We start from the raw sequence: 14,794 nt of genomic DNA, 5'->3' as shown, positions 1-14,794 counted from the left end.
TTTCCCAAAGAGACTTCAATGTAGTTAGAACAACTTTAAAATGCCAAAAATATTTATATATTATTATATAATAATATTAAGGAATATTTAATGCAAACAAAGTGGGAGAAAGGTGTTAGTAAATCAATAAAGCTATAACTCCATTTCTCTGGGACAGGGGAAAGAGGCAAAAACCAAAAATATTATATGGGCTGATAGATGTTCTCTAATAGCAGTTTTTAAAGTATGAAGGATAATGTTGATCCATGATATTGTTTAATATTGGCTAAGGTTTAATCCAAAATTTGAGGACAGTACTAGTTGAACTCTGGGTTAGGTTCCCATTTTAACTGTAATTTCTTTCTCATTTTCACTAAAAAGTTCAGGGTCAGGCAGCCAACGTTATTCGGGGATGAAATGGTTCTCTATCTCTAGGAGTAGAGTTTACTGGGGAAAATCTCTAACTCACATCATTAAAAAGTTCACATCCTCACTAAATCATCACCCATATTTCTCAATCCGTTTTGGTTTTTACTGTTCCTGGAAACAAGTGTACCGAGTGCCTACCACGTGCCAGGCATTGGACTAGCCACTATGGACATAGTAACAACAAAGACAGCCATGGTCCCAGCCAAGATCACCCAAAACAATACCCAGACTTCACTGTAGTGAAGTTGTATAATCTAAGAGAGAAAACTAAGAATTTGAGATAAGACCTGAGTTTAGTCCCTGATTCACTATTTGCATGACCTTGGGAAATTATGTATGACTCTGAGGCTCCATGTCCTCATCTGGAAATAGGATTAAAAGAATACTTATTCACATGTTTTGCATGAGAAAGAATAGAGGAAGCATTGGAAACAATCGTAAATACTAAAAGTCTCGTTCATTCTTCTTTCATTACTCCCACCCACCAAACTTTATGATAATTAAGCTGTCATTGCTACTTGCTTCTGCATATACACAAACTTCTCTCTTTGTGTATAACTTTTATATTTTCAAATAAATCAGTAGCCATGGAAATCTTACCACAAAATGTTTCAGGGTGACTATCTGAGGTATGATCAGTTCCCACAATCACCTAGCCCTGTCTCAGCTATTTGGTGTGAATATCCGAGCCCCAACTCTTTCCTAGAACTAATCTGAGACCTGGACATAGTAGCCTAACAATATACCCCACAAGCAGTAAAAATGGAATGAGTCTTTATTGGCTTCAGCTGACAGAGAATGGCCAGGCACTCCCAAAGTACCATCTAGTGAAAACCAACCCAAAGCACTACTCTCCAAGAGGAGTTCTACCTTGCTTCCCAGTTCTCTGTCTAGGACCAGTTTGCCTGCCCCATTCATCGCCTTTAATAGTCTCCACACAATATTCTTGGATGATGCAACCCCACTCTGAACCCCTATTTGTCAACTCAGCACATTCAAAATCCTATCTCTATTTCCTCTTTGCAGGAATCGAAGCAAGTAAGTCTTAGAAAATGTTCTGATTAGCCTCATTGTTCCTTGGATTCCATCTCTAATGGTCAGACTCCTCTAGGGCTCCATTTTTACCTTCATCTTGTCCCATACTCTTCCTGACTTTCTCCTAGTGTGCCTTCCCCTGGCTCATGGCCTCGTCTCCTCCAGCAAGCCAAGCCACGTGACTGCAGTGTTTCCAACCTTTAGCTGGAAGCCAGCACTGACAGTTGTAGAGTAGGAGGAGGTGTGACTCACTCTTTTGAGGATTGGTTGCCACACATGTCAAAGCCCCAACACATTTTAATGCAACGTTTTCACACAAGGGACAAGGATAAGCTCTAGGACTCAGCCAACTCAAGTTACTTTTTCCTGAAATGTGATGCCAACCAACATCTGCCACAATTGATTATCCTGATTTGCTTTTGGAAGTCTCTCCAGGATTAATATCTTTATCTAGGGTGATATGATTTCCCCTTGTTGTCTAAAGGCTTAAGTGTAAAACACAGAAACACTATCCTGAGGTGATCCTCACACAGTGACACAGTATAGTAGAATGACCAAAGATTTAGCACTCTTAAAAAATGGGTTAAAATCCCAAGTTTGATGCATGACAACTGTGGGACCTTGGGTGATCCCTTTAATCTAGCCTCACTAGAAAGAGAGAAATTTTGTCAATTGATTGCTAAGACACTCTCAGCTCTAATATTCTTTCTAAATTTTCCACTGATAATAGTTGTGGGGTTTCCTGGCCACCTAAAAAAAGTTTCTGTCAAGTCGATTCCGACTCATGGCAATCCCATGTGTGTGACAGGTTCTAAAACTGCGCTCCATAGAGTTTTCAATGGCTAAGTTGAATCACCATGCCTTTCTTCCTAGGCGTCTCTGGGTGGACTCAAGCCTCCAACCTTTAGGTTAGCAGCCAAGCACTTAACCGTTAGCACAACCCAGAGACTCCTACTAGCAACATATTCATTAACAAATTAAAATAAAATTATTTTTTATTTTGGGCCCAAATTGTTCCTTTCCTAATAATTTACAGAATAGGTATTTCCCCTTTTCAGTTCCTTAAAATTTATAAAATTGACTGATTCTCCAGAAACTCTTCAGTCATTCAATCAACAAATTATTTATTAAGTGACAATACCAGGAGGAGGACATATTAGGGAGAACAAAATAAATATGGTCTCTACGTTCATAATATTCACAGTCTAACGAGGAAACAGACCTCTAGCGGTAAATAACTAACCAGAATAAAACACATTCTCTCTCTCATTTATCAGTGTGACTCCGGAGCCCAGAATAACACTTGGCACAGGGTATGAAACAATAACTATTTGATGGGTGAATGACTGACTGAATAAATGAATGAATGAGCGAATGAAATCTGCATCATTGGAACTTCAGAACTCGTTCCAGGCACATGAGTAAGTGTAAGAAAACCTAACAATCTAGTTCTTCACTGCCATTAACACCCCAATGAGACATGGCTTTAGGTATACAAATATTTTTCTTAGAAGTTGTCTAACTTGATCATAGTAAAATGAGTGTTTAGCCAAGAAAAGAACAAGAATCAAATGTCACAGGAAATGATGCCCAGGTGAATCAGAATACATGAGAAGAAGAAGTAGGAACCTAAATGGGAAGATACGCACATACGTAGGAGTGAAGACCAAGGAAGGGAGTGAGTGCATCTCACAGGCATAAAAGCCACATTGGCCATATCACTCACAAGATTTAAGCTCCCAGTGGCATGATATTCTAGGAAAGTATACTCTCAACTGGTTTGCATAAATATAATCCATAACCTACAGCCCACTACAGAGGTGTGATATTACCACCCTAGTTAAAAAATGAATTAAATAAATAAATAGGTGGATAAATGTTTACCTAAATTCCTTGACTGAATTCATAAATACACTGAAGATGCTATTTTAAAATTTGATTTCAAAGTCAAAGTTGTTTTAGGTCTTTTCTATCATAGATTTTTCATAACATTTGCAGCACATAATGATGAGACCCATTTTGGCACATACTCATGGTTTGCTGTCCAAAGAATAGGCAAATTCATCTTTGCTAGCTCTTGGTGTAAATCATGCACAGTCAGTGTAAATCAAATACATTTTGTAAATGAGCTTAATCAGTTATAATTTCTGCAGCAACTTCATCATTTGAACAGGGACACAGAACATCTTCTGAGGTCTTAGGTTTATTAAAAAATGAGATGATTATTAAAACCATGAAAGAAATTTGATTTCCTTTATGAAAAGGTATATTTTCCAAGTCCCTATGCACTCTCTAATCATATGCTTTTGAGAAAATTCTAAGAATTTTATATCTAGAGCTCTTTACTTAAATCATCATCACACGTTTTAATCTCATTGTATCCCTGGTATGACTAGGTGCTAAGGTATTCACAGAAAGTGAATAATACTCAGAACTAGACCTGAAAGCATTTATGGTCTGCAGATTTTACTGACTAGTAAGAGCCATTTGAATTCTCAGTATAGGTGACAATGAAAAAAAAAAATCAAAAAACTGTAATAGCATTAAAGTACATTTAATGAAAGGGCAGTCATTTTCAGTAAAGCAGCTCTCAAAGGATAGCTGGAAAAGCTTGACATTTGGCTTATGATCAGGTAATTGGATCATATCCTGATACTCTCATTAGAAAAGTATTTGATGTTCTCCTTCAGGACTGAGTTCCAACTGAAACAGCTACCATAATAACTACCACCAGCAGCAGCACCATAATTTTCCCACTAACAAGTATTTATCAAGCACCTATTCATGTGGACGGTATGTACTGGTGAAAATAGCATGGGTTTTAGAATTAGATAGATACAAATAATAAAAATCGTTCTGACTGCTTTACTCACATTAACATATTTAATCCTGTCAACAAGCCGGTGAGGTAAATACTACTAGCATTATTCCTGTTTTATAGTTGAGAAAATTAACATACAAAGCTACACACCTTGCCCCCATTTTATAGGTAAGAAAACTGAGGTTCAGAGAGATCAAATAACCTGTCCAAGATCAAAGGTGATGGTAGAATTGGGATTTGGACCCAGATGTGTCAAACTGAAAAAAATTCATGCTCTTAATAACCACTGAGCTAGGCTGTCTTCCTTATACTTAATATAGGTTAGCCAGATGTGATAAAAAGAAAGCGTGGCCAACTCCTAATTCCTTTTTTGTTTGTTTTTTAGGAAAGAGTATGTTGAATGCTTTATAGAGAAAGAACTGAGTCTTCAATGATATGTAAAAATTCAACAATGAGACTTGTGGTGGGAAGATATGACAGGCAGAGGGCACAATATGTATGAGAGCCCAGAGGTGCAAAACAACAGGGCACATTTGAGAGACTAAAAAGAGTTAAAAAACAAGATACCACATGGAATTTAACAATGGTCAGTCTGAGATAATGGCCCAGAATCAAACACAAAGCAAACAGCAAGCCAAAATCGTGCTCCTCTCCATATGAAGTAACCTCACTCATCTTTTCCCTGGCTAATCCATGTAAAAGTAACATTTCTGCTTACAGCAAAACTTGCCTAGGAGAATGCTGTGTGTTTCATCAGGACTGGTTCTAACCAGCTGAAGCTGATAAAGGGCCATGAACTCTGAATGACTCTAGGATGCCAGACCCTTCTAAACCTAGTTAAAGACTCTTTCCTGAACAATGGATAACATGAACTGTTTTAATCAACCATGTACAGACCAAGGAATCATTTCATCCTATCCAGAGTGCTGGTTTTCAATCCTGAATTAATATAGCCAGCATGAAAATCCTTTTATAACACATTTCCCCTTCCGTGCCCACTCTGCGAATTTCTTCACTGGTATGTGCTCTCTGCCTGACAAACAAATAGACTTGACTTTGTTTTCTAAAGTTATTTTGATCTTTGTTTTATTCTTTGACATCCATTTCCCATGTTCTTGGTCCCCCTCTACTCTTATTTCCTATCATATCTTGTATCTTTTCTTGCACCTTCATTCTTTCCTTCCCCAATACATATAAACCATTGCTAGATTTCCCAAACAAGCAATCTTGCAACTGCTACCATCATATCTCCTCTTGACATTTTCCATGGTCATTAGAAGCCCACTTTAAATAGCCTCACAAAATAGTCTCAGAACAAAGCCTTTTCCAACGGCCTCAGCAAAAAGTGATCTCTTGCTTTCTCTGAACTCTAGAAATTGTTGCGCATAATTTTTCTCATGACATTGGTCACTTTCCACCTGGGGTTTCAGTTATTCATACTGTTCTATTAATTTTACTATAAGACAGTAAGCTCCTTGAGAGTCAAGAATTTATGGGCACAAGGTACATTGTCCATAGCCAGTCCAAGGGAAACATTGGCTGAGTAAATGAATATGAATTCTACCTTTTCATCTATTAGTTTTGGCCATTGGCCTTTGTGCTCTTCTACCTTTTGCAATTTTTTCTACACATTCTGTACACTATAAGAACAGATATAGTGATTTTATTTTTATAAATATATAAAAATTTTACAGTGCCTTTATTTTTCAATATATTACCTCATTTAGTCCTCAGAAGAATTCTGAGGGATATTTTTATTAGTTCCATTTTATAGACAAAAGAACTTAGCATTAAATGGTTAAGGGGCCTAATGAATGTCAGACAATGGTAATTAGTTGATCCATTTTGCAAATCCCACTCACTGCCTCCTGCTGATGGTGTCATCAATAAAAATTGGGGGTGCTTTCCTGGATTCCTTACTAATGTGGTAGGCAAAGCTACATGTTCAGAATTTCTTCATTGTGCTCCAGAATTAGACAATATTATAGCCTTTAGCATCTTGAATTCCCTTATCTATTAACAAGCCACTCAGTGCTATCTTGCACTCGTTTTAAACCAGCTCACCTTTCCTCTCTATAATTCTAGTGATTTGTCTAATCTGTTGATGCTGAATACTATCTCAATGTCAAAAGACGCTGAGAACTCACAAAGAAGAGATAGGAGGAAATCTCCCAGAACAAATAGCTCTATTTCAGGGGTAAAGGTCATAGTGCCAGGCTGACACCACCTTGATAATACCCTATCTTATAGTGATGGGAAGAGACAAACTAGAAGGGCATTGCAAGTTAATTCAAGACTTCTTAACAGAACAAGTTTTTCCTCTAATTTATAAAAGCCCATTCCAAATGTGTAATTTTGAGCTAGGTTGGACATACCAGCCAAGATGGTGAAATTAACAAACTGAGATTCATAAAGCCAGATAGGCCTTTATCTTCTTATGAATTGCCCTTAAACTCACAATTTCTATAAATGGGGCCCTGGAAAGAATGATACATCCCATTTAATAACTTCTGGTCTCACCAATTAGATTTTTAAGTTCCTTGTGATCAGGTATCACAGTCTGCAAATATTCTATATCCCTCCTTAACGTTATCACTGCCTTATATAGATAACGCCTAGTGAACGGTCCTTGCTTTGAATTAAGTTAATTCAAAGAGATAAGTTGCCAGAGAAGATAATTCTGCTATAACACAGAGATGACAATGTGCTTATCAAGAAGTCAGGTCCAGTAGGGCCTGAGGTCTTAAAAGCTTGCAAGAAGTCATCCAAGATACAATAATTGGTCTCTACTGGCCTGGAGCAACAGAGGAAAAAACAGTCAGAAACTGTAGGCAGAAATGGAATACGTAGTTAATTACCTCCATGAACAACTGCATCCTTTGCCATGAAACTAGAAGAACTAGATGGTGCCCAGCTACCATTACTGAATATTTTGATCAAAAATTCTATGGAAGAATCTTGATCAAAAGGGGGAAAGATATAGAATAGAATATCAAATTCTCATGGAATCCAGACTTCTGGAGCCACGGAGGCTGGATGAACCACTGAAACTATTGCCCTGAAATCATCTTTAAACCTTAAACCAAAAATATCCCCTGAAGTCTTCTTTAAACCAAACAATAGTTTAGCTCAGTTAGTAAAGCATGTCTGCTTTGAGCTCTTTTAAAGAGCTATTTGTATGGGGCCACACTGGCAACAGCATCTCAAAACATTAGATAGGAAGCTTAGGGGACAGTGAGTTTATGTTAATGGGGGAAGAACAATTTGGAAAAGGAGGGTGAAAATTGTAAAAATGGCTTGGGGACAGCATCTGACCTCCTCTAACTTCACCAGGGGAAAGGAGAATCAAGATCAACAGCCCAAGGCTGATCCCTATGAGATGAGGGTCAGACATGCCTCCTCTCTCTGCCATCTTTACCAATTCTGACAAACCAACCATCCCTCCCACAATACTCTCTACTTCTCTGCTGGGTTCGATAATTCATTGCAATGGCCACACAGAACTCACAGACAATACTCACGATTATGAGGTTTATTAGAGAAGTAACAGTTACAATTCAAGCTCAGGAACACTCAGGATATAGTTTTTCCATCAGGACAGCCTCTTCCCAGCTGTGCTCGCAGGCACACCTCTTGCTGGCACTAGGCCTCTGCCCAAAGGCACTCAGCTTTCTTTCTCCGTGGGCCAGGAAGCCCACTGTGCCATTTCCTATGGGTGTCTCCTGCGGGTCTCTACTGCTGGTCTCTCCTTTCTTGGTGGTGGTGGGCTCTTCCCTATTTCCCGCCTCTGGGGTGGCTCATTTTGAGCCCAGTGGGATGGCAAAACCAACCAATCTCTTTGGTCGGCTACAATTACCATATCTACACAGTCCCACTCAATCACTTGGGCTGAGTTACAAGATTACGGATAGAAAGGCCACACACAAAAAGTGATCTATCATGCTGCAGAATGTTGCACAACTTAAAGAATGTTATCAATGTCACTAAATGGTACATGTAGAAATTATTGAATTGGTGTATGTTCTGATGTGTATATTTTCAACAACAACAAAAGTAAAATAAGTTATTTAAAAAAAAAAAAACTGAAAGGAAAAAAAAAAAGTCAAGTCTAGCTTTTCCAGACCTGGTCAAACAGGAAGCTTCATCATGAGAGTCGACATTCACCACAAAAAAGACTGAAAGGTTAAACACAAGGAGCCCAAGAGTCAGGACATAAATCTGAGGCTGTAGGTCAAGCTGTATAGGTTTCTGGCCAGAGGAACCAACTCTACTGTCTTGGTTTTCTAGTGCTGCTATCACAGAAATACCACAAGTGAATGGCTTTAACAAACAGAAGTTTATTCTCTCACAGTCTAGTAGGCTAGAAGTCTGAATTCAGGGTGCCAACTTTGGGGATGTCTTTCTCTCTCTGTTGGCTCTGGGAAAAGGTCCTTGTCATCAATCTTCCCTGGCCGAGGAGCCTTCAGCACAGGAACACTGGGTCCAAAGAATGCGCTATTCTCCTGGCTCTTGTTCTTGGTGTATGAGGTCCCCACATCTCTCCGCTCACTTCTCTTTTTTAAATCTCAAAAGAGATTGGCTTAAAACACAACCTAATCTTGTAGATTGAGTGCTGCCTCATTAACATAATTGCCTCTAATCCTGTCTCGTTAACATCATAGAGGTAGGATTTACAACACATAGAGAAATCACATCAAATGACAAAATGGCGGACAATCACACAATACTCAGAATCATGGCCTAGCCAAGTTGATACATTATTTTGGGGGGATACAATTCAATCCATGACATCTATATTCAACCAAGTTGTGCTAAAGAGGCTGTTCATGAATTGCACAAACCAGCCTCCTCTATCCCTTTCCCAGATAATCTGGAAGATAAAGCTTCCTGGCTAGAAAATCAAGACAGATGTGATTATAGGGAACATAATGGTGTGCAGGTTCAGGAGGTACTTAAACTGAAGGTGTGCGCACTGTGCATGAGCAGCCGGGCCGAACCGCGTTCTCAAGGCTGGGGGCAAGATCAAGATCATCAACTTTGACCAGTTGGCCCTGGACTCCACAAATGACTGTGGCACCATCCAACTCTCTGGTCCTTGCAAGGGCCCTGAGGTGCAAGGGGCACAAGGTGTATAGGCATTTCACCAAACTTTACGTCTGTTCTAAGGGCCAGAAGTTTGTGTGAGCCAGAGGTCAATGGAGCAAGCTGTGGCTACAAAAACTAACCCAGATCCTGCCCTGTTATTAAAAAGATTTTGGATGCTGAACAAAAAAGAAAAGAAAAAGAAGAAGTCAGGTCCAGTGCTTCATACTAGAGAGGGAATGTTTGATTCTTATCTGAGTTCCTTCAACTTACCCAGCCTCTCTTGCGGGTAGCTGATCAATAGTAACTCATTTTCACATATGGAAAACGGAAGCACATGATTTCATTTTCAAAAAAAGTCATGGACAATAAAATCTAACATCTTATCAGTAGATTAATTATCCTATACGTGATACATTTAGACTACTCATTTAATCTGTGATGAGAAAAGTTTTGTAAATAAGAATTATTCACACATACTGAAAAAAAGGAAACACTGTGTTATTCCTTCTGGGATTTTTTTTTTTTTTTTTTTTTTTTTTACAGCCATGTATCGCTTAATGTCCACAATACATTCTGTAAAATAGGACATTATGTGATTTGGACATTTGTACGTTGTGTAAACATGCCTAAATTGTGAGCAATAGCATTCATTGATTTTCCACCTTTGTGTTGTTTAATAAGCTTTTGTTTCACTCAGCAAAGCTATATTGGATACTGTAATGTACCTGTATGGACTAAATAGCCAAGATACTGCACACATACCAATAACCAAACCCATTGCCATCAAGTCGATTCTGACTCACAGTGACCCTATAGGACAGAGTAGAACTGCACCATAGGATTTCCAAGGAGTGGCTGGTGGATTCGAACAGTGAAACTTTTGGTTAGCAGCTATATCTCTTAACCACTGTGCCACAGTATTGTATTTCAGCTAAAGTATCTGGCAAAATAATATATGGCTTAAGTAAGTTAATACTGTGCAATACTGTACACATCATATAATAATACATTGTACATATACACTACTGTATACATAGGCTAATATATAATCTCTACTTACCACAGTTGGAGCTTGCAGGGCTAACGTAGTATTGGATGAGTTTGGAGGCTGTTACTGGTACAGTTCTGTCCTGAAGAAGATACCAAATTTATACTAAATTACTATATGTATACTATAATCAATGTACAGCTATATGTACAATAAATATTTTTTCTTATTTTATTTCTATAAACTAAACTTAGTCTACTTTGTAAACTTTTGTACCATAGAGTCAATATATTAATAGATTTTAGAATAGAAACTTTTTTATTGTTAAACTTTTCAATTTTATTTCATTTTAAACTTTTTTTTTTTTCACTTTTTAAACATATCTGTAAACACTTTCTTAGTCTATATCAGACACAATTTAACAAAGAAGATCAGGATCATTCACATGACTGTTCTCAACTTTCTCATAGGGTTTACCCGGAAGTTTCAGGTCTAATAACCTCCACTGATGAACTGTCACCATCAACGATAATATTATCTCCTGTAATGCCTGAAGGACCTGGCTGAGGCTCTTCTTGGGGAGGTATGGGCTTCTTCAGGAATATGTCCAGTGTTCTTTGCCTAGTTCGCTTTTCCTTTTCTTCATAATTTTCTTTATATGCAGCAAACACTGCATGAGTATTCCTCACTATCAGTGAAAAGCGTTCAGTGTTTGGGTCCATCTCTTCAGCAAGCTGTTAAGGTCTGCAAAGAATTTGGTAAACTCCTTACCAGTGAACATCTGCACCTGTTCTTCTCCTTCTGCAGTTTCCTTTTCCCTTGCCTCTTCTTCAGCTATTTGTTCTTGCTCTAGGTCTGGCAACTCTTCATTTGTTAGTTCCTCAGGAACCATTTCTAGGAGTTCTTCAATGTCCTCATCATCTGAGTGTAGATTCAGGTTGTTGTTTACCATGCCAATAACAGCTCTATTCATCCTTGCAATCTCATCATCCTTCTCAAATCTCTTAAAGTCATTCACATACCGCTTCAGTATTTTTTTCCATATGCTATTCATGCACTCGTTGGTCACATCATCCCAGGCCCAAGCAAGGTTCTTTATGTGGTAAATGCACTCCTTCCAGAACTGCATCAGTGTCTTGCCAGTGTCCTCAGTTGCAGCGATAACCTGAGCAAAGGTCCTCCTCAGGTAGCAGGACTTGAATGCTGCAATAACCCCCTGGTCTATTGGCTGGATTAAAGAGGTGGTGTTTGGTAGAGGACTACCACTTCGATGTTGGGGTGGAGGTCACCAATGAAAGGGGGATGTCCTGGATCATTGTCTAGAATAGCAAAATCCTGAAAGGTATGCCTTCTTTCAAGCAGTACTTCTCCATTTCACTGCCATAGCAATTGAGAAGGACATCCTGAGACAGCATTTGTGTCATCCAGGACTTGTTATTGCACGGGTAAGGTGTGTTTCTTCATGTTCTTGAAAGCCCCGGGGTTTTCATTATGCCAAATAACAAATGGCTTTAACTTGTAGCCAGTAACATCGACTTCTAACAACATTGTCACTCTGTCTTTAAAAGCCTTAAAGCCTGGCATTGACTTGGCCTCCGTATATATGTAAGTCATTTCAGGCATTCACTTCCAGAATAAGCAGGTTTCGTCCATATTAACAATTGGCTGCGACAAATAACTTCCTTCTACAATTAGTTTATCTAAGGTTTCAACAAATTCTGCTGCTGCCTTCTCATCATCACTCAGACTCAACACTCGCTTTCACATTATACAGTAAAAAACGCTGTTTGAAGTGCTTCAACCACCCAGAGTTAGCACTAAACTCAGTATCGTAATCCGGTCCTGCTTTTTCTTCAAGCATCTCAAACAAGCAGTGATTGTCAATGTGCCGAGAGGGATTCACCTTTAGATTTGGTCCTCAATCCACGTCAGCAGTAATTTCTCCATACCTGGTGTAGGTCCCTCTCGCATTTTCCTTAGCCTTGTAGCTTTCAGTGGAGCCCATCCTTTAACAGCTTGGAGAATTTTTTCTTTGTTTCTGATAATCATTGTGATTGTCCAGTGCAACATGCCCAAATCGCAAGCAATAGCATTCACTGATTTTCCACCTTTGTGTTGTTTAATAACCCTTGTTTCCCTTCCAAATCGATACTGCTGCTTTGTCTCTTGCTGCTGCTATCACTATCACTGGTTTTGCTTCATTTGGAAGACATGATGCACTATTTGGTCATATTTTCAAAAGAAAATTAAACAGAGAGATAACACTACAACACTCAAGAGATGTGCAATACACAAGATTGGATGCTGCTGCCTATGAGTCAAAACATACACTGTCATACAGTAAACTTTTTATCTGTAAGGAAAGTTCACACGAAAATAACAATAGCAACTACAGTACAGTACATACATAAACCAGTAACATAGGCGTTTATTATGACTATCAAGACATCTGTATTATAGGTTGTATATGTACTGTACCACTATATGCCTGACAGCGTAATCGCTTTGTATACAAGAGACATGCGATATGTGTGTTGTGTGCAGAAAGGTGTTATGTTTGCTACATCTGGTTACATCCACTACATCCTGTTCTCCAATTGGGATTTCTGAACCCTATTATAACCTTATGGGACCATGGAAATATATGTGGTCAGAAGTTGCCCAAATGGACATTATGTGGCGCATGAATGTATTTAATTTACTAAACAATGAGACACTCTAATGTTTTAAGTCAAACACTCTTCTTTGGCTCCCAAATGTTTTCAGAAGTAACTTTTCCCTGTGAATTTCCAAATCTTGGCTACATTTCCTGCTAATTTCAAACATATGTTGTATGCGAAATATGTTATTTTTCCAAGCCTAATTCTGGCAGGAGGCAATTTTGTAACTGGCATGGAGAGATTTGAGGACAAACAAACAGGACCGTTTGAAGCTGCCAGAACTCAATAACAATTTTATCTTTTTCCATTTATCTCCATGTCCACAAAAGCAAGAGTAATAAAGAGGGGTGAGTGGACTCTGGTAACAATTTCAGTGTGAGGTAAGACACACCTTGAAGTTTACAGTGTGAGGTAAGACACACCTTGAAGTTTTGCATTTTATCTTGTGACTTGCTTTCCAAAAAGAATCTCTCACATAGTCATAATTTTTGTAGGATACAGGGTGTGAAGTGAACTTAAGACATTGATAACTACAGTAACATAACCTTGATATTATCACTCTAGTTCACTGAGACTTAACATTGAAAGAAATAAATGGATAAAGCAAAGTAAAAAGTCCTTCTTAACCTTCAAAAGATTCTCTACACTGATAACATTTGGAAAACAGCAGACATTCCCAGCTGTATAAATCTGTTTTCTTCATATACTCTAAAATGGATTTTATGAAGAACTAATAAGTACTCAATAGATAAAAAGAATGTGGATTCACCTCAGCTATCTAGATCAGTACTTGAGGACTAAAACCTAACCCCAAGGCACAACTGCATTCGTGGTATAGTTTAGTAGAAAGAACAGCTGGTGTAATAAAAAGAAAGCTGGTCTGGAAGCATAAAATAGTGTCCTAGTCCCAATTCCATCCTTTCCTAGAATAGTAGCTTGATTGCAAAAATAACAATTGTTCACCCCCTCTCTATTTTATCTACACACTTCTGAATGCTACTTTACAGCTTTTCCCATCAAGATGTGGCATCTATCTCCCTACCCCTTGCTTAGCCAATAAAATACAATCGAAGCAATATTTTGCCAGTTCCAAGCCTAGGTCTCAACAGGCCTTTTGGACTTACTGTTCTCTCTCTCACCTGCTCTCTTTCTGCCTTCACCATGAGAACATGCCAGAGCTACCAGTTAGAAGATAAGACACGTGGAAGAGAGATGAGTCAGTCCAAGGCCGCAGCCATACAAGAGAACATGGCCAAGATCAGTAAAGCCACCTAGCCAACTCACAGCTGACCAAAGGATGAGTGAGCTTTACCAAGCCCCGATTAAATCAGCAGAAACTATCCAGCTGAGCTGCAGATACAAAAGAAGTAATAACTGGTTGTTCTAAACATCAAAGTTTGGGTTTTTTTTTTTTTTTTTTTTAATGCAAGCATGACAGAATAGTGAAGGTTATGTATAAAATACTTTTAAGAACTCTGTCTGTATAAAATACTATTTAATAAGTAAATCTAAGTTTTGGGGAAATATTTAAATAAAAATTTCCAAATAGTTCTTTGCTCATAAAGACCTGCACATTTCATCTATCAGAATTAAATATTAAATTTAGGCCCAAATGCAAAAACTGGCTCAGCTACAGAACAGCAGATGGCACCTACTCAAGTACTAAGAAGAGCTTGATTCACAGATCTGAAAAGGGTTTAAAAAAAAAAAAAAAAAACTCAAAAAAATTATTTTTATCTTTCTCTGATTTTTAAATGAGGAGATTATTTTAGCAACTTAATTGTTCAATTTTTAAAA

General features: G+C 38.3%; 1 pseudogene; it reads left to right on the top strand.

The window, feature by feature from the left end:
- The first annotated feature begins 8,410 nt into the window (after positions 1 to 8,410).
- Positions 8,411 to 9,488, top strand: LOC111821409 (60S ribosomal protein L18-like; annotated as a pseudogene).
- The last annotated feature ends 5,306 nt before the right edge of the window (positions 9,489 to 14,794 follow it).

This window comes from Trichechus manatus, unplaced genomic scaffold (genome assembly GCF_000243295.1).
Source record: "Trichechus manatus latirostris isolate Lorelei unplaced genomic scaffold, TriManLat1.0 scaffold00082, whole genome shotgun sequence".
Classification (NCBI taxonomy): domain Eukaryota; kingdom Metazoa; phylum Chordata; class Mammalia; order Sirenia; family Trichechidae; genus Trichechus; species Trichechus manatus.
This window is presented reverse-complemented; position numbering and strand designations above follow the sequence as displayed.